At 38.8% G+C, this 21,716-nt stretch overlaps 1 long non-coding RNA gene across 1 annotated transcript in view; it reads left to right on the plus strand.

Moving 5' to 3' along the window:
• Positions 1-21,078, plus strand: part of LOC140844829 (uncharacterized) — a 197,037-nt gene extending 175,959 nt beyond the window's left edge. Inside the window, exon 5 of the long non-coding RNA XR_012123324.1 lies at positions 20,915-21,078. This is a non-coding gene — a long non-coding RNA (uncharacterized lncRNA). The remainder of the gene's footprint in view (positions 1-20,914) is intronic.
• The last annotated feature ends 638 nt before the right edge of the window (positions 21,079-21,716 follow it).

The raw sequence follows: 21,716 nt of genomic DNA on the forward strand, positions 1-21,716 counted from the left end.
CACGTCCGCGATGTGCCTTCTTGGTGCACCGCCTAGCGTACATAATATGAATATGTTTTATTTCTGGTAATAAAATTGTTCCCTCAGTTAATGTGATGTTGATCAGTTGCTGTACTGTGAAGTTACTGGTTTTCCTTTTCTAATTAATACATAGCTTGGAAGAAAAACCTTTAGACTCTATAGACTGTTTTTCTTCAAACTTCATACAACAATTGTAGCATCCATCAGTGGATCTTGCAATCATTATTACCTGGCAGTGCCAGTGGCATTATGTATTTTTCTAATTCTTGAAAAATTTATTCTTTGAAATTATCAAATTATTTACTTATATCAGCATGAATACGGCTATTCATTCCATTCTGTGCATTATAATCTAATGTTTTTGTGCTAAGACTATTCCAGATTTGGCCACTGAAGCTCTTTCCAGCTGTTTTCTTGACTCAGTTTCAAAATGCATCCACCCTTTTTAGAGCTATTCCTTGTATTGTGACACTACAAGTTGTTCAGGCTCTTCTTGTGTTATAACTGGTTCTTAGCAAACACAGGCTCACTGTTCTTCTGTGTCTGTATGACTATCCTGAACACATATTTTAATAGAAGTTGAGAAATGCAAGCAAAATTGCTTTTAAATGTTTCTCCTCTATCCAAATTTTGTAATAACTAGACTATTGTAAACCTTCTCTTCTGACAATAACTATGGACTGCCATTTTCCCAAGATGATGGGTGTACCTGGGCAGATGGGCCGGGTGATGGTCCTTCCCTAGCGCACTTTACAAGGCGTCGACCAAACAAAGCCGCAGACTGTCCCAGATTCCAGAGTGTCTGAAAATCCTGTGCAATGAAGATCAAACTAATCCTTCACCCATTCATTCGCACAACTGATTGGCACATTAAATGGAGGGGTCGGAGGAAGAAAAGAGGTTCCTGATCCCAGCAAGTTTGAAGTCTGAAGGCAGAGCACATGAATCAGATTTTCATAAGATATAATTACAAGCTCCCAGGGCTAGCGATCACAACCAGAGATGGGAACTTAAAAGTAATATCATTTATTAAAACATCAAAAACATAAAATACTTGGAGGTAAAGTATTAGGAATTAAACTATTTCAAGGACTTGTAAAATGAAAACAACCAAATATTGCTTAAAGAAATCAAAGAAAACCTAAATAATTGGAAAGATGGTTCTTGGGTCAGACTAAATATAGTTAAGTCAATTCTTCCCAATTTTGGCTGTAAATCCAATGTAATCCCAAGCAGTATTCTAGCATGGATTCGTAAAAAGTTGACAAACTGATTGTAAAATTCATATGGGAACGCAGAAGACTTCAATAGCCAAAACATCTTTGAAGAAAGAAGAAAGGAAGACACTCACTGATTTTAAGACTTATTACAAAGCTGTGTAGTGTGCTATTCACAGAAATAGTGAACAAAGTTGATCAATGAAGGAGATGAAAAAGGTCATAAAAAGATACCTATAACTGGACAACTAATTTTTTTAAAAAAATGCAAAGGCAATTTAGTGCAAATAAGAGTCTTTTCCATAAATGATACTGGTTTTCCTTATGGGAAAATAGGAACTTCAGTTCTTCATACCATATATGAAATGTTAATGCAAATGGATCATAAGTCTAAATGCAAAACTTAAAACTATAAAACTTCTAGAAAAAAAACATAAGCAAATACATTTTTTACCCTGATTTAGGCAAGTGTTTCTTAGCTGTAACTCCAAAGGCAAGATCCATAAATACACATTTGATAAACTGAGTTTCATAAGCATTAAGAACTCCTCTCCCAATAATAATATTAAAGAAAGAAAGGAAAATGCCCAGGCTTGGAAAAATATTTGAAAATCATACATTTAATAATAGACTTAGGCTAGAATATAATGAATTATCACAATACAGTAATAAGGAAGCAAACAATCCATTCAAATGTGTGCAAATAATTGTAACAGACACTTCACCACAGGGTGCATATGAATGACATATAATTTTCAGGATCAGTGATAGCAATGAATTTTAATGTAAATTTCACTGCAAGTACATTAATAGACTTAACAGTTTCTGGTCCAACATGTAAAGAGTGTGGCAATTGTTGCTCCTGCCTTGCAAGAACAAAAAGCCAAACAAACTGAAAGTCAACGTCCCTTAGACCCATTGGAGAATTGGAATCACAGGGTAAAATACGTCCCTGAAGACAGCGTAAGGACACAGGTGAGCCCCAGAGTCAGAACTCACTGGGGCCCCAGCTGCTACTAGAGCCGCTGAGAGGGATGGCCACGCCATGGCTCGACAGTGGCTCAGATCATATCAGAAGTTACAAATGTGAGCCGTGGAAGCGTGCAGGTACATGGGCTGGTTGGCGTCATGCTGGAGCAAAGCTTCTCAGTTTGGTAAAAGATGTGCCCCAATGATTGGCGGTAGAGATGAACACCTTCTGCGGAGGTTCACTGGCCATCCCAGTGATGCGGGATAAGCCAGCGAGTATTTTAGAAATTTTACAGTTAAGAAACTAACGACAATAAGAATGAAATGCTTTTGAGTGATGTATTAGAGTTCTGCAGAGAGACAGAATCAATAGATGATATATAATGTATATCTATAGCCATATCTATATATAAATGTACATATTTATAGATACATGTCTAAATATGGAATATATTTCTAAATACTTCTCTCAATTTAGATACACATCTTTCTATAGATACAGGTACAGATTTGCATACATAGAGAGACCAAGAGAAAAGGAAGACAGAGAGATTGATTTTAAGTAATTGGCTCATACGATTGGGGAAGTGTTGGGTGTGAAATCTATAGAGCAAGTCGGCAGGGAGGAACCGATGTTAGCCTTGAGCCTCCAGGCCTGAAATTCAGGCAGAACTTCTGTGCCTCAGCCTGGAGGTAGAAATCTGTCTTCCTCTGAAAACCTCAGTCCTTGCTCTGAAAGACTGCAATTGATTGGATGAGGCTCCCCACAGTTTGAAAAGTCATCTGCTATACTTAAAGTCAATAATAATAAATATTAATCACATCCACATGTATCTTCTCAATAACATGTAGACCAGTGTTAGATCAAGTAACTGGGCACTGCAGCCTAAGCAAGATGACATGTAAATTTTACCATCACAAATATGACCTACAAAGTAGAGCTTCCCAAATTTCCCAGCTAGTGAATTCTCGGTTAGAAGTCCATGGGGGAGCGCTCATATAAATGGCAGCTTTGTTGAGAGTTTGCATGTCAGTGCAATGGAAAGGAATGCCCTTCTAAAGAAGTTACAGGGATTTCAAAACGCTAATAAAATAATAATATTAATACAATTGAAGTAACACTCATTATCCACAGGTGCTTTGCGGGTGTGTTTTGTTTTCATGGTTTTATATGTAACTGCCTTCACGCAGTAGAACTCACTTGGTTAGTGTCTGTACTCAATAAGAATTTCAGCAACTAATTAGAGAGACATCTCAGAATGCTTCTCTAGCTAATTTGTATTTTTCTCATGATATTTAGGATACATCAATCTCCGTTCAGCATGAACTGTGAAAGTGTGCTTGTCTTTTTAAACTCAAGATCTTTATTAGAATGAAACCTGTGTAGCTTCCCTTTAATGACAGAAACTTGAGCCCCATTTTCATTCTAAGGAATACTGCTGGGGTTGGAAATGACAGTCACTATTTTTATAAGCAATCCACATGTGATCTCACTTTTTATTATAGCATTTTATGGTTTGCTACTTTAGTTAAACTAGTCAAAGCAATTTAGTTATAAAATAAAAGAAACCATATCCATTATTAGGCATGGTCCAGACATATATGGACATAGAAACATAAGTATTCCTGCTTTCCATTCCATAGCCTGAATAAGGATCTTGGAAACATTTTACAGGATTTTAGGGATAACCATCCTGCTTCCAAATACTAGTTGGGGGAATGTTGTGTAGACATATGTGAAGCACGGCCAGACCCTCTCTGGAAATCAGCCACGTGCCTTACCTGTCAGGGGGGCTGCAGCGGTAGTCCAGCCGGACCCAGAAGAAGGAGAAGTGGATTTTGCTGAATAGCTAGCTGTTGTAGCCACAGCAAATTCACAACACTTTAAAATTTGCCTATGAAGCATTGTTGTTCAAAGACCAGAGCAGGAGAGGGCAGAACGCTGGTTATGATAGCGCGTGCAAATGCGTGGAGTTGGAAGGAAGAGTGCAAAACAATAATTTTCTTAATTACAGTGCATCAGCTAATTGGGTAAGCTGTACACCAGTTACGTCACCAAGAATTAGAACTGCAAATAAGTGGAGTGATTTAGGTTTGTTTTTCTGATTAGCTCCAAGCATGAAGAATAATTAATCAACATATCGTCGGCTAATGAGTTATGGTTGGGCTTGTCGGCTAATGAGTTACGGTTGGGCTTAGTAGATATTTCATGAATGAAATTGTGCTTTAGAGCCAATTACAGGAGAGTTGTCATCATCTTACAGAGGAGAAACCTTGGCTCAGGAAGGAACCATCGCTCAGTCTGCACCCTTTGCATTCAGGGGCAAAGTGACAGCAAATATGGTGAGCAGTGTCCCGAAAGTCATGTAGCCACGCAGTGGCAAATGTGGGACTTAAACACGTTTCTTGAACTCTGACATTTTTCCCTCTGACATTTTAGAAGTCGAGGTCACAGGCCTTACTGAACCACATAAACTGGAGTAGAAATGGGCAGCTCTAGCTCTGTACTTTCCCACCAGAACTAGCCCAGTTGGTGCGGAGAGTTTCACTCGAGTCAGAGGGTCTAATACTTGTAAAATTTCCCTTAAATAAAATGCACAGGTTGTCAGTGGAAGTTCTTCAGGCAAAAAAACAAAAAAACCTGTGTGTGTCTGTGTAAAAGGCTCTGGTGAGTAGGGTTACGGATAACACCCTGTCGGGCCTTGGGGCCCTGCATAGCTGCAGTCGGGCCCCAGCTCTCATCCTGAGGTTGCTGAGAGTTCTGATTAAATTTTTATTTCTTGGCCAAGAAAAAAGAATCTCAGATGTGACTGTGTTTGGGTGCACGTGGCATCTTTGTCCTAACACAGAGCCCACTAGAGATGCTGTCCAAGCATCTGGACATGCTGTTAATTTTTCCAGGTATTTTCTCTGGGGTGAATGTACATGGGTGGGCGGGGCAGACACTGCTAGTTGTCCATCGCATTTTCCTTCTTTCAGAGAGATGATGTGACTGGCTTAAAAATTTGTGATTATTGAGGCACATTTTATATAGATAGATCTTTGAGTCATATTCCTACATAGTTCACTGAAAAAAATCTGTTCATTGTGATGAGTGAGCCGCCACCTGAGAAAGTCTCGTGGGAAAGCAAGCGTTTACCCAAGTAATGATGACATTCTCCTCGCACATGCCTCCTGCGTTTTCCTGTAGTCGTTATCCTTCCCTGGACTGCAGATATGATGGCTGTAGGAGGTACTTCAGTCTGTGACCATGAGGATATAAGCCTCATTTGAGGATGGTGGGATGATTTCTGGTTTATCGGTAATGTCATGGAGCCCCTGTAGTCTCCTTTGCTGCACTTCCAGTGGCATCTTGCTGCATACTGCAGGGAAAACCCCACTCCATCAAGTCACACTAGCTGAACTTCTGCTGTATGGTACGGCCATCACTGTGGCACTGTACTTGAAGAAGAAAGGTTTTTTCTCCTAGGAATAAGTCAATTAAGGGGCTCTGGCACTTGGCTTCCTAGACAAATATGCTTTAATTATTGAAATATTTTTTAGTTTTAGAATATTTTTAGATGCACAGAAGAATTATGAAGATACTTGAAAGCATTCCCGTACATCCTACACCTATTTGCGCTGTTAACACGTTAGCATGGCGCATTTGTCACAATTAGTAAACTAATGCTAACACGTTATCGTTCATTCAAGTCCACGATGATCCAGATTTCCTTTTCTTTTTACTTCTCCATAACATCCACTTGCTGTTCTAGGATCCCACAGGGTGGTCCACATCGTACGCAGTCACCATGCCTTGTTGATCTCTTGGCTGTGACAGTTTTTGAGACCTGCCTTGCTCTGGGTGACCTTGGTGGTTGGGAGGAGTGCTGGTTATGTATTCTGTAGACCATCCTATGATTCATATGTGTCTGGTATTTTCCTCATGACTGGACTGAGGAACTGGGTGCTGGGAGGAAGGAGACCCCAGGGGAACCATGCCCTCTGCTCCCATCACATCAGGGGCATATATATGAACGTGGCCGACTGCTGTCCACATTGCCCTCCATCCCTGCTGAGAGGCTTGTCTGTCGATCGTCTCTGTGTGAAGGTCTTCCTTTCCCCCACTTCTCCCTACTGGTCTCTTTGGAAGGAATTTGCTGTGCATGGGTCACACTTAATGACTAAGGAATTATGTTCCAACCCTGATAGTGAAACATCTGTATAAAATATGGAATTCTTGCACACAAGAGATGTGTCTGTTCTCCTCTATTTAAAACATTCATCAATGATTTACTTATGTCACTGTTGTTAAGGATGTTTATGTTATACCTATGGTTATAATTCAATACTACTTTATTATTTTGTGGCCCAAATTATTTCAACTTTGGTCTTGGAGTGTATTCTGTTGGCCCCAGGGTGTCTTTGACCTGCCCTCATCTGTGTGTGTATGTGTGTGTGTGTGTGTGTGTGTGTGTGTGTGTGTGTGTGTGTGTGTGTGTGAGTTTTGAGGACTTCCTCACTCCCTTGGACTATAAGATGCTCATTCCTCCATGGAGCCCTGGTTCTATTTATTGGAACGTGCTATTGGAAATCGAATCTGGCTGCAAGATGTGCATGTTCCTATGGGATTTTATTATTTCCAGTCCCTCTCGTCTGACAGCAAGAAAGCCTCTGTTTGCGTGCTGACACTGGCATACACAGCAGTCCAGACCGACTTCTGTCTCTGTGAAGCTGTGTGAGTCCATCCCGATGTCTGCCACTCTAATCCCCCATCAGCTGCATCCTTGTAGCTGTGTCCCACGAATGTTCTGTGACCCCCTGCTGCTAGAAAAAGAATCTAGACACCCACCATCATCCACCACCCATCTGCTTTCTTGTTCAATCCTATATATGTGTGTGAGTTGTATAAATAGAGATTTTAGAATTAACCTACACCCCCAAAGGGAAAACAATTACTTTTTAAAACTTGTGTACTTTAAGGCTCATTCTTTTTGCTGTAAAATTCTATGGTTCTGACAAGTGCCTAGCATCCTGCATCCACTATTACAGGGTCATACAGAACATTCTGCACAAAAGATGAACTGTTGGAAGCCCCTGATCTGTGTACAGTATCAGTAGTTTGCTGTTTCTAGAATGCTCCATGAGGGGCTGAATGCATGTGCTCCTCAAGGTTCCCGTGCTGAAATCCCAACCCCTGGAGTGACGTACCTCAATCTGTTCTTTCACCTATTGAAGGGCTTCTCAGTGGCTTCCAGCTTTGTCAGTTAAAATTAAACTGCTAGAAACATTCATGTGATGGCTTTTATGTGGATGTACACATTGAAAAGTACCTTAGATTGTGACTGTTGTGTTATATGATAAGACTGTGTTGGTCTGTAAGGAGTTGCCGACCGTCTTCCAACATGACTGTACTGTTTGCATTCCTGCTAGCAGAGACTGAGTTTCTCTCGCTGTGTATCCTTGCCAGGAATTGGTTATTTTCAGAGATTTTAAAATTGTAAGCACTCTAATCAGGGTGTGGTAGAAGCTCATTTTATTAATGGGCATTTCCCTAATGACAAATAACATTGAGCTCTTTTTCATGTTTATGTGCTTTCTCTAATTCTTCTTGGGCAAGATCTCCATGCAGACCATTGGCCCATTTATTGCTTGAGTTTTGTTATCGTATTTTTGACTTGTAAGAGCTGATTTGTGTATTTTACATAAGAGTCCTTTAACAGGTACGTGTTTTGTGAGTATTTCTCCCAGTTCCTGGCTGTCTTCGGATCCTCTGACAATGTCTTTTGCAGAGGAGAGCCTCTTCATTTGCAAAGTCCAAGTCATCATTTTTTCCAGTTACTGACTGGCTTTGGGTGTTGTATCTAAAAATCTCACCCCAAAATCCAAGGGCACTTCTATTTACTCCTGTAATTTCTTCCAGAAGCTTTGTAATGTTGCATAAAAAGTGTATGCCTATGAGACATTTGGGGTTCATTTTGGGGAGGGGTATCAAGCTTCCTCTCTCTCGCATATGTATGTTTAATATAAACATCCAGTTCTCCCAGCACCAGTTGTTGAAGAACTTTCTTTGTTGAAATGCTTTTGTGCTTTTCTCAGAAATCAGTGCACTGTATTTCGTGAGTCTATTTTCGGCCTGCCTTTGTGATCCATTGATCTGTGTGTCTGTTCTTTCACCAGCATCATATCGTCTTGATTAATAGCTTTATATTAAGTCTTGAAATTTAGTGTGCCAGTCCTCCGGTGTTGTTCTTCAGGGTTGTGCCTGTGAACAGGGGTTCTGCCTCTCCATATAAATTTCATTGTCAGCTTGTCAATACTTACAAAACAGCCTTCTGGGATTTTGACTGAGACTGCATTGAATCTATGGAAATTTAGGGGAAAATGACATTTTTACCAATATTGAAGCTTCCAGTCCAGGTCCATGGAATATCTTTCCATTTATTCAGATCTTCTTTTGAGATCCTTTACTGAGGATTGCTTAGCATTTGGTTTCTGAAATTCCAATCTTTAAGAAATGAAACTTTAATTTTATGTGGTGTTTCATCTGCTCTCCTAAAAGAGATGTAGCAACAGTCAGGGTAACATTGAAATGAACACCCCAGTCTTGTGACTGTTGGGTGCCTTAATTATACATCTTTAAATGTCATCTGAATTTTCTAACTCTGTTAGCCTAGTTCCTTTAGAAAGCAGAGCTCAAAGCAGGAGAAAATGCAATTGAATTTTACCTATTTCCAGACGTGGTATTGTTTCAAAACAAATCTCAGAGGATTGCAAGTCTTGACTTATTAGGACTTTGGCTCAAAGGCTGCCTGGAGGGTCCCACCTTGGAGTGGCTGCAAGACGCAAGACAAATAGGGAGCGTAGTCACCTAAGGTTTTCCCGTGTGGGTCCAGGTGCTGTCTTCGGGGGCCCAGCCTGTGTGCACTTCATGCTGCTTGGGGACACAAATGTCACTCCTCAAGGGAAAGTGTCTTCTCAATTCCCTAAAATGGGTGGGTGGGTGGGGGGCTGCTGTGCAAATGTTAGGCACTGACCCAGACTAAAAGGAGGGTGGTGGAGACAGTCTGAGCCAGCACACAGGGGTCATGTCCCAGTTCACCACCATGGGGCCAGACATACTAGACCAACACTTCAGAGATTAAAGATGATTTCGTCCAAGTCCTGCAAATTGCATGTCTTACTGACCAGTGTCTTCACTCCCCATAACTCAAAGTGCCCATGCGTTCTTGTTTTCTGTCACCGAGTGACCCCCTTGTGTGCCGTGTGTGGCCTTGTGGCTCTGATGCCCTGTCTCTGTGACCATGAGGCCTGTTCCCTCTCAGTGTGACCGCTTAAAATAAGTAGAAGCGATTTCCCTTTCTTCTCCTAAATGCTAAACCTTTAAATGGGTTCCTGGTCAAATAGGGAGGACTTGAAAAATTAAATATTCACAGCATATCCTTTCCAAAAGTAGGTAAATTATTTTAAGAGAGGTGTAGAATGATTTTCCACAGCCTCCTAGGTTGTCATAGTACCATTTTCCATTCATTATGGAAGTAAAAGTGTATCATTAAGGTGAAAAATGGAAAGTTAAGAGCTTAGAAGAGAAGATGCAAGTCAGGGACATGAGTCTGTGGGTCAGGGAGGAAATGCTGGGGGTAATGTCAAACTCATTTGTGGCATAACTGTGGGACCACATGCATTTTATATATTTGTTTAAATTCTGGGCCCTTCATTTTGTTAAACCTGGAAGTATAAGAATTTGTGTAGAATAAAAGCTTAAGAACAAAGAACTCTGAGGACTAGAATGATTGCAAATAATCCCAATGCTAAGCAAAATTAGCATTCTGGCTGGACATTGGAATTCTCAAAGGACCGTTGCTAGAGACATGTACCAATGTACTTTGTGCAGAAAAGTCTGTGAGGTTAACTCAGATCAGTAGAAATGCTTTTCTGTTGTCTCTTTCCAAAAACCCTATTTTGTGCATCTTGCCTTATTTAAATATCATATAGAGCCTATGAAGTTTATTATGCCATTTACACAAATCCCAAAGTTAAATAATGAATAATCCTATTTTAAAAACATAACATTTTTACGGTTTTCAAAGAATTACTAATTAAAGAATTTAACTTGTGTCTCACAGAACACCCTCTGAATTTAGTAGAGGAAATAATATAATTTGATTTTCTGGATGGAGACTCTCATATTTGATGATATTGAGGGAACAGCTGGCTAAGGTCGTAGTGAGACTGTTACACAGGTCATAAGATACCTACTCCAGAACTTCATGTAATATCCCTTTTTTTGCCATTTTGCCTATTTCCAGACATGGTATTGTTTCAAAACAAATCTCAGAGGATTGCAAGTCTTGACTTATTAGGACTTTGGCTCAATGACAACATGGCTTTAAGCCAATGACAACATGGCTTAAAATTATTGTCTTTATATTTATTCAATTATTTAAATTTTATTATTCATTTTTATAAATTTTCAGTGTGGTGAAATCTACTAAACAAAAAATGTTGCCATTTTAAGCATTTTAAGGGTGAAATTCTGTGGCACTGATTACATTCAGAATATTGTGCAACTATCACCACTATTTCCCAAATGTTTATCACTGCAAATAGAAGCTCTGTGCCCAGTAAGTAATAACTTCCGTTTCTGGCCTTCCCCTAGTCCCTGGAAACCTTTGACTGACTTTCTGAATACATGAATTTGCCTAGTTATTTCGCATAAAAGGAATCCTACAGCATTTGTCCTTTTGTATCTGGCTTACTTCACTCAGCATGTTTCATGGGGCAACCCTATGGTAGCAGGGATCAGAATTTTGTTCTTTTTATGGATGAATAATATTTCATTGTACATATGTAATGCATTTTGCTTATTCATTCATCTGCTGCTTAAAATAAGTAGACACTTGGGCTGTTTTCACCTTTGGCTATTGTGAATAATGCTGCAATAGATGTGGTTTCTAATACCTATCTGAGCTCTTACTTTCAGTTCTATACCTAGGGGTGGAATTTCTGGGTCCTACAGTCACCCCATGTTTAATTTTTTGAAGAACCATCCAGCCACATTCCTGCTGCAAAAATTTACATCTTACCAGTAAGGAATGATGGTTCTAATTTCTTCACAGTCTTGCCAATACTGGTTATTTTCTATTTTTTTTTCTAAATTACAGCCATCCTTTTAGATATGATGGAATATCTCACTATGCTCATGACTGGCATTTCCTTAATGACTAATGATGGTAACATCTTCTCATGTGCTTATTGGTCCTTGGTGTATCTCTTTTTGGACAAATATCTGTTGAAATCACTTGCCCATTTAAAAAATGTAGTTGGTTGTTTTTGTTCTTGAGTTATAGTAGCTTTTCATATATTTGCGACATTAAACCATCATCAGATTATGTGGTTTGCAAAAATCCCCATTCTTTGGTCCTTCTCACTCTTAGGATAGTGTCCTTTGATATATAATGTTTTAAATTTTAATGATGTCCAGTTTACTTATTTTTTAAGTAATTATGATTTTGTATTGTAACTAAGACTCTGTTGCCAAATTTGAGGTCATAAAGATTTAGCCCTCTATTTTCTTCTAAAAATTTTAGGGATTTTGCTCTTATGTTTAAGTTGTTGACCCATTTTGAGTTAATTGATGTGTATATGGTGTGAAGTAGAAGTCTCACTTCATTCTTTTGCACGTGGGAATCCAGTTGTCCAAGCATCACTTGTGGAAGAGACCTTCCCTTGTTGACTGGTCTGGGCAGCTTTTGGTCAAAACTATATGTGGGTTTATTTGTGCACTGTCCCTTCTAATCTGTCGTTCTGTGTGTCTCTCCTATGTCACTGCCACACTGATTTGATTATTTTAGGTTTGTATTAAGTTTTGAAATCAGGAATGTGAGTGTTTTAACTCTATTCCTCTTTTTCAAGATTGTTTTGATCATGTTGGGTGCTTCCAATTCCTTATGAATTCGGGGATCTGGTTTTCCATTTCTGAAAAAACAAACAACTGTTGCTGTTTTCATAGCGATTAATGCAAAGTGTAGATCGCTTTGCATCGTACTGATAACTGACAATATTAAGTCTTCCAAATCCGTGAACACAAGATCTTTCCATTTATTTATGAATAAAGAAAGTCTTTATTACTTTCTTTCTGTGATGTTTAAAGTGTCCATGAGGATTACATTGAGCTTAGTTTAAATTGATACCAATTTAACTCCAGTAGCTTAATTCTGCTCTTATACAACTCTGTCTTTCCCATTAATGCTGTTTTTGCAAATATTGTATGCCTAATACATACATATAAAATTTTCATAATGATTTTATATATTTCTCTTTTAAATTTGTGAGACATAAAAGTTGGAATTCCAAACCAAGAATGCAGTAAGAATAGTTTTACCTTTTAACAGAGATCTTTATTTCTGCATATGGCTTTTTGGTAATACCTAATGTTCTTTCTGTTGAACCTGAAGGACTCACTTTGATATATTTACAGGTTTAATTTAGTGGCAATAAAATCTTTAAGCTTGGTTTGGAAAGTCTTAATTTCTTCCTTATGTTTGAAGGATAGTTTTGCTGGATACAGAATTCTTGACTGATATTTTTCTTTCTTTTGACACTTTAAATATGTTTGATACTTTACATATGTTATCTAACTGCTTTCTGGCCTCAGAGGTTTCTGATAAGAAAATGGCTAATTGTATTGAGGATCTCATGTCCATTATGAGTCATTTCTATAGTGTTGGTTTCAAGACTGTGTTTAGATTCTGGCAGTTTGATTGTAATGTGTCTCAGAGTAGATCTCTTTGAATTTATTCTACTTTGTGTTTGTTGAGCTTCTTGGATATATCGATTCATACCTTTCATTGGAAAAGTTTGGGCTGTTATTTCCTCAAATATTTTTTTTCTGGGTGTTGTGCTCTATTCTATTTGGGTTTCTATAATGCCTATACTGGTCCACATGATGGTAACCACAGGTCGTTTAGGCTGTGTTCCCTTTCCTTCATTCTTTTTTTCCTTTACTACTCTCATTGGGTAATTCTGTTTGTTCTATTAAAGTCATGCTTTCTACCTTTTGCCTAATTAAATCTGCTGATCATACAGTGAATTTTTCTTTTCTGTACTTGTTCTTTTCAGTTTGGTTCCTTCTTACAATCCTATATAGCTATTGTTAGTGTTATTTTGTGCATTCATTGTTTTCTTAATTTTATTTAGTTCTATTTCCATGTTTTCCTTTAGGTCTTTGAGCATATTTAAGACCATTGTTTTAGGTCTTTGTCTAATAAATCCAGTATCTGGGCTTCCTTGGGGATGGTGTCTATTGACTTATTTGTTCCTTTGCATCAGTCATACTTTCCTATTTCTATGTCTTGTGTTGCTTTATTGTTGAAAATGGACATCTGGATATTGTGGCAGCTCTGTAAATCGTACCTTCCCCATCCCCCAAGGTTTTCTGTCTTGTTTTGCTTTTTGAAGGCCCTGTCTAGTGACTTGATGTTTTCCCAACTGTTTTTGCACAGATTGCATTCCTTGTCATGTGATATTCTGCTCCTTAGCTTGCATCCACTAGTGTTGTTAGAGAGATTTTCATGAATGCTTGGAGAGAACTAAGCAAAAGCACACCTCACCTAGTCTTTGCAGGTTGGCTCTGTGCTGGGGCCGTCCCTCACCACTCAGCATGACTTGCACTGAGCCTAACATCAGCCCAGGGTGGACACTCAAGGACTTCTCAGACCTTTGGGAGCCTGCATCTTGCCCTGGGCATGCACAGAACTTTGAGAACCGCTCTTACTTCATGCTGCTTTTGAAAGTCCTGATTTCCCACAGTAATTTTTTCTTCCAGGACTTATATTGTCTATAGTGTGTCTCAAGTGTAATCTTTGAGCCCAGGTGTCTGTAGGTTTGTTCAGCCATTTTACAATATTTTCAATTAATGTCCTTTGCTTTCCTGGCCTGGTTGAGTTGTGAGTTAGGCAAAACATAGAAGAGCAACTTGCATTCGACCCTTTAGCCCCCAGACAGACCAGAGCAGACCTGCATGGTGATTTGGGAATGAGGTCTGCCTGCTCCGTCTGGAGTCTGGGACTCGGGTCCACACTGGGAACTTGACCTGCCATCTTCAAAGCTTCAGCTCCGCTGTGATGGGATAGGTCCAGGGCAAGTAGAAATGCCACAGAGGTTTTCTGCCATTGCATTTTTCTTCATTTAGGGTTTGCTCGGTTGTTTTGAACCTTTAACTATTGTTCATAGTTCTGACAAAATATGTTCTGATAGTTTCTGCTGTGGAACTGCCTAGCTCACTATTTTGCTGACATTACTCTTCTGTCATAATTCATTTTTAAATTCTGTCTACTTCAATGGCAACTAAAGTTTTCATACTATACATTTTTATGAGATAGAACAAAGGATTTTTAACAAAAAATGACTTTTCTCCTACATTGAAATCAAAATTGAGCATATTAGAAATTTATTCAGTGATCCAAAGCAGTATTCTACTCACTTCTGTTATTAGCTTTTGAGTCATTTGTTACAAGTTTCTTTCTAAATAGCTTATGTGATGTTTTTCATGTCTCATTTCTGGTAAGGAATATAATTCAATACTATAATAATAATTTTTATTTTATAATTTTAAATATATACCTATGTATTCTAACATACTATGTAATTAAAATATTAATTTTATTAATATTTCTTACTGTTTAAAATTAGTACTTTTTCAATGTGTTTTAGATATACTATTTTTAGTGGTCTTCATTGATCAAAAACTATTAACAAATAACAATATTAGGCATAAGGTAGATACCCTAAAAATGCTCATACTGTAAGTAAATGACAAATTCGCCAGAGAGAAGTGCTCCCCCTCTCCCACCTTCCAACCTCGGGCTATTTATTTAACTTCTCTTACAACAAGGTGGTGGCACATTTCTATAAAACTTTGTAAAATATAAAAAAGTACAAAGTAAAGCCTCATGTTTTAAAATTGAAGGATAAAGAAATAGGAACACTTTCTCTTTCTCAGAAATTAACCAAAAAGCAAGGGTAAGAGTGGGAAAGCATCCCTCTCAGGGCAGGGGGAGTGTGTGTTTCTCAGATACAGTCCCGGAAAGGATACGGCAGAGCATAGGCCATGGTCGGCACACGAGAAGCCAGTCCCCGCGCTCCTGGGTAGAATCCAGAGCAATCTGGCACCGGGGGTTTCTGCAAGGGAGGGGATGTGATCTGCAGTGCAGCCTCCCTTCATGGCCGTGCATGGGCACGGAGGCTGGCCGGGAGCGTTCTCGGACTTGGTCAGCCAGCTAGAATGACTGGAAGCTCACGTTTTCAAGGACAGCAGGGGGAGAGAGCTGCTGCCGTGAGCGAGCCAGCAGTCCTCCATTTCAGCCATGGGGAAAAGTAAAGGTCAGAATTCCTCACGCTCCTAGAAATCCCAGGTGAAGTAAGATCCCTCTCGCCAGGCACACAGCCCTGACCCGTTCCATCACTCATATCTTTTTTTTGGTAAATAGCTCATTCAAGAACTACTAGGGAATAAACGAGAAAAAAAAAAAAAAGACCCAGCCCCTGATCACTGTGTAGAAATCACCCCACAGAATGGAGAAGAAATAGGAAAAGCAACTTGGCAACAAAGACCACTGCATTTGCAGTTCTTGATGGAAAGCAGATGACAGTTGGGTCTAAATATGTTGCTCTGAATTAAGGGAATAAAAATTTAATGAAGCAATCACTTTCATAAAATAAGAGAAAGATTCCCCCAATGCAAAAGCTTAGGGAAGATACGGTGCAAAAGTGAAACTGAAACATGAACTGGCAGAACTCAGCAGACGTAGAAAGAATAAAACTGTAATTGAAATGGAAGTCACATTAACAGCTAAAACACGAACAACACTGCTGAGAACACAGTACAAGATAAAGTGGAAAGGACTCAGAAACACCAGTATAACAAATCAAAAATAAACATGTAGTTAGTAAGTATAGTGAATGAATTACACATAGAGAAGAGACGCCAAGGATATTCATCCCATACAGATTTCTTGCATTGAAGCAATGCAAGAAATGCCTGCAATGACAATTTAAAGATAATTTTTTTTAAAGATGTAATGCTTCCAAGTATACATTGCAAAGAGAACAATGCAAAGATATTCTAGTAAAGTTGCTGCATATCAGAGTTAAAAGAAAAACAGTTCTTTGGGCATCAAATCAAAAAGAATAATCAACGTAGGAGGGAAATAATACCAGGCAGGCTTCATATTTCTTGGCAATAACCTTCAATGTTTGAAGAGTAATGATGCTTGTAAAACAGTATTAGTTAAAGTGTCAGTGATTTTATAACCAACCAAATATTCATTCACTTACTAAGATCACCCTACAAGTATTAAAGAATTTTGGGAGTATAGTTGCAAAAAACTCTTCTTGTAGAAAGTACTAGAGGGAGAACCATGCTAACAAATAACTGGATACAATTTTGGAGACTAAAAATATTTAATTATAGGGTTAAGACTAGTAGAAATGGGCACACATGTCACATGTAGAATACAAATGTAACAAAAGGTAAACATGTAAAATGAGTAACAAATGTTGACAGGTATAAAAGGAGAGAAGTTGGGAGATTGACAGGGTCATGTAAGTTCATTTATTTTTAGAAAGGAAGTGCTAGGGGAAAACAGTTGACTGAGTGGAGAGAAGGGATTAAAAAACAGAAATATGTGATTGTCCTCTTTGCCCACAAAAGTGAATCAGTAGATGCAAAGTAAGAATATAAAGAGTAAGTGTAACGATGTAATGCTAATTTGTAGAAACAATTGTAACAAAAACAGGAATCAAAACTAATGTGAAGGCAGAACTAACAGAAGCACAGGTCATACCATGGAAAACTCTTAAAAGAAAAGCAACATAAAAATATAAGAATAAAATTAACACCCAATATGTGTGTCCACTCTGTAGAAGTAAATTGCTTAGATTTAATAGGTCAATAGTAAGAGTTTCTGGATTATATCCCTAAGTAAATTCATCCGTCCACTCTGAAAATTGACTCATGAACGTTGAAAATCCAGAGTCAGCAGATTAAAAGAAAATGTAAACAGAGACCCATAATCCTGGTAGTGTGAGAGGCTGGGTTCTGGAGAAAAGGCGATCATGCGTCAAGGAAAGGCACTTCCTGAAGAAATCGACAATCCATATTGAAAGTAAAGACTCAGTATTCTTGGACAGCTGAGTACCAAATAACACGGTATTCACTGTCACCAAGCAAACACCGGAGGAAATATAAGGATAAATACACAGGGAAACAGCTTAAAACAGGGATTGACAAACAGAGCTCACCAGTGTATTCTGCCGTCTGCCTTTGTAAAGAAAGTCTTACTGGAACACAGCCGTGCCCCTTTGCCTATTTGTCAGCAGCCTTTTCCAAGCTACAGGGAAGAGCTGGGTGGTTGTAACGGAGCCTGCAGAGCCCGCAGAGACTACGGTGTTTACCATCTGACCCTTCATGGAAGCAGTTTGCCAACCCTGTCCTAGGAGACTGAGCCTGATAGCTACAGTAGAGAGGAAACACAAAAATGAAAACAGCGCTAAATAATAATTAATATTAGACAGTATTATTATATTATTTATAGGTTTATGCATGAGCATTATAAATTCAGAAAATACACTGTCTTTCCGAGTGCCACTCACCTTCAGGAAAAAAAAAACTGCATCCGAGGATACCAAAGTAAATATTTCCTACAAAGTAGAAAAAGACATTTGTCAAGTTCTCTGAATACAATTCAGCAAGCTAAAAATAACAATATTAATATATATAAATACATAAATTGATATATTAATAGATAAACAGGAATGATGCTATGACTTGGGAGTTCAAAATATTTCCCTTACTTGGGAGTTACCCAGTACTTGGGTATCTAGTGCTCAGCGGCAAATTGGAACAAATGAACCCGTAGCTGTACTTGGATTCTCTGTCAGGGTGAGTTTACCCATGTGGCGGGTCCCTGTTGGATGGTTTAGACATCATATACCACATTTGGAGCTGCCACATCGATTGCTCCTTCTGGAGAGCAGGTTCCTGGAAAAGTAGGAGCTTTCATCGGGCCCATAAGGTTCCCAGGTGGTGGTAAGACTGGCTAGCTGTCTCCCATCTGGGGCAGGTGGCAGCTGCAGGTGAGGTGTGATGTGGTCTCGTGCCCTCCCAGCCAGATGCTCCTGCCGGCTCTGCAGTGTCCTTGGTTTGGGGCACTTCCCAAGCCCTGTCTCCCAGGTCATTGCCAGTCCTGCAAGCCTCCCTGAGCCTTCCACCCAGTTCCCCTCAAGGTAAGACAGGCAGCTTCCATGCCTAGGACACATTGCACCCAGGAGCCCAGAGGATGCCCCGTGCTTGGGGGCTTCGGCCTTGTGTTCTGTTCGGATTTATGAGAGAACAGAAACAGAATCTGTTGACATCCGGAGTGTCATGGAACGTGTCCTTGATGAGTGATGCTGGTGTTGAAGAGACGTTTGTTAGGTAGAAAAAATTAAGAAAGCCACTTGGGACACATGAAATAGTCTGTTAGAATTTTCTCAATTGCATCGTGAGCTTCTTGAGGACCGATGGCATAGCGAGTGAGGACTGACCTCTTGCAGATGGTGCCAAGTGCACAATGTTTTCTCCCAGGAAAATGAAGGACCAGTGATGCTTAATCAAAATGGAAGCTGGTGATACAGGTGTATTAATTTAGCCTTTGTCATATGTATTTCTTACACAGGGGATATTTTATTTTTCCTGGCAATAGTTTAACCCCATAGTTCCCATTCTAACTTGTATTAAAATCAATTACAATGCTTGAAAAACTATAGGTTTTGGGGATGAACACTTGATATATAAAAATCAAAATTTCAGAGCCAAGGTATCTAGGATTTTGTATTTAAAAAGAGCTTCCTGTGGGATTTTTATTAGTAGACATCTTTGGGGTCCATTGGGATCTACAATCAATTATAACTAATTTTGGCTGCATAATTTGACATCAAATTCAGATAGATAGTACATAGATTAATTAACTTGTACTGGCTGACTTTGGTAATGTTAATGCAATTATCACTAGTAACTTTCTTGTCTCTAGAAATTAGCAAAAATGTAATATTTGATAATATTTTCCTTGTTAATCATGTTATTTGAGAAATCTTTTAGTTTTAATGTGAATAGTTTAGTGACTTTACCTGAAATATTTTTGGAAGCATGTCAAAGCCTTTATGTATACTCCCCAAATTACCATATTTATTTCCTATGATTTGTGATATATTGGCAATAAGCGTATGATTTTTATGGGTTTTCTCTTTGAATTATCCATTATCATATTAATGTTGACTCTTTAGAAGTATATATTAATATATATGCATATATATCCTAACATACATAGATATATAGATACAGTGTGTGTACATATATATATATATATTTATATATACCAGCCCAGATCCACAGGCCCAGTTATATAGGACCATAAACCAGTAGCTGAATATAAAACATTGAAACAGCTTCTTGAGTTTCGCATTCAGAGAAGAACTATTTTTAAAAAGGAAAAAATTACAAGTGCAAGATTTGAGTGGTTTATCATTCATACTATAGTTGCACTATAAAAAATGAATCTTGAATTAACACTGTAAACTTGTTCAATATTAATGAGGTATAACACATTTTCATGGTTGGTGTTAAACATTTATAAACCACCATATATCTGTACCAGGCCTGACTTACAACTTTATGTGCACACACACACACACACACACGGCAGGACTACAGGATGAGACTGTTGTCTGAATAAGTGGCAAGGTTCATAACTAAATGCATATTTTGAGTTTCATAATTTTGTTATCTAGTTCAGAGCCCTTATGTAAAACCCTAAGAAATATTAATGTGCCATTTTGTCACCTGATGTAACAAGATAGAAGGATGAACAAGATGTGCCTCTGCTTGCCTAAGTTATTTCAGTGTGTGGATCTTGCAAACAGCTTTAAAGCTTTTTAGATTGGAGTTCGGTAAAAGATACTTTATTTTGTAATGGGAAACTACAAATTCCCTGCCACAGATGACGTAAAGGAAAGTCATCCATTGGTTGAAAGGACTCCAGAGAGACTTGCTAATATGAGGGTAAATACTCATTTTTTTCATTTTTCAATCATTTAGAAATGTATTGTCTCCATTTATCTTCCTAACACATTTTGAAGAAAGTAAAGCTTTATTTGCCTCATGAACTTAAATTTGTGCAAAAGAAACCCTGCCTAATTTAAGTGATTCACCCAATTTCATACAGAATATTGGAAAAACGTTATCAACTCTAGAGTCTAAGATTCTTGAAATTAAACAAAGTGCTTTTCCAGATAATATTCTTTTTTCCCTTTGGGAGAAAAAAATAGAACCAAAGCCCATACAAGGATGTCATTCTGACGCTCTTATGTTTGGGCACCTTGGAGATGCAAATTTCTGGAAGTGGGTCAGCCACAAACCAGGACACGTGGAGGCAGAAGCCCGGGCCCTGCAGAACTTTGTATGCACCAGACCACATGAGAAACAGGCCGGGGACAGAGAGCAGGCCCCACGCCAGCCGTGGTGGTTGTTGAATGATGCCAAGGACCCTACGCTTCCCCACCCCACCTTTCCCCACATGTAAAAAATAATTATATTGAAAAGTAAATGTGAGAAAGAACGTCAGCAAGACGGCTCCCAGGCTTTGGTCCTCTTTCTCCCTCAGCTAATGATTCTCTTCTTTCCCACTTAGGGGACCTCTGGTCCAGGACTGCCTCCCTCGTCTGTCTTCCCAGAGCTGTTCTGTTTTATCTGCACCTCATATAGCATAACAGGCCCCGATAAAGTGACTCTAGAAAATACAAAGGTGATTCAAGGCTGAGAACATCGTCTACCTGTGTGCTGAGGCCAAAACACTGAAACTGTAAACCGAATGGACTCTTTTCTATATTGGAGTAAAGGAATAAAAAAAGCAAAATATTTTCTCCCTTAGTGAACACAAGTCCTAAATTTTTAGTTATATCCTTTGTATAGGAACAGAATAACCGAGAGCTGTTCATTTCTTCCACTGCTTATGTGTGATGATTGAGTAATCGGTTTCTTTAAGTTCTCTCATTTAAATATGCCTCAGCTGTGTCTCTGGGTCCCCGCTGATGCTCTGTCCCCAGCTCTCTTTTCTTTTTGCTTTATGGACTCTCTGAAGATCGGCTCATTATTCACAGTACTTAATAATTATTGCCTATTACAGGCTAGGATCTCCTATTGCCCAAAAAATATATCCGTATGGATTCATTCATATAATACCTCAATCAACCCATTTCTTCCTCCTGAATGTGCTGTTTAGCATTTGTGACAAGTTTCAGGTAAAGACACTATGTTCTTCGTAGTTTCAAGACGCTAGGAATGTCAGTATTCCTTTCTGTTTCCCGTAACTCAGAGGTGACTCAGTTCTTCCAGTTCTGTAACAATAATTGCAGGGCTTAAAATACAAATGCTTACAATGAAATGGACATGTTTTATCTGGGGTGCCAGGAGCAGAAGTAAGCTGGTAAGTG

The sequence above is a fragment of the Manis javanica genome, chromosome 12 (assembly GCF_040802235.1).
Source record: "Manis javanica isolate MJ-LG chromosome 12, MJ_LKY, whole genome shotgun sequence".
NCBI classification, from domain to species: domain Eukaryota; kingdom Metazoa; phylum Chordata; class Mammalia; order Pholidota; family Manidae; genus Manis; species Manis javanica.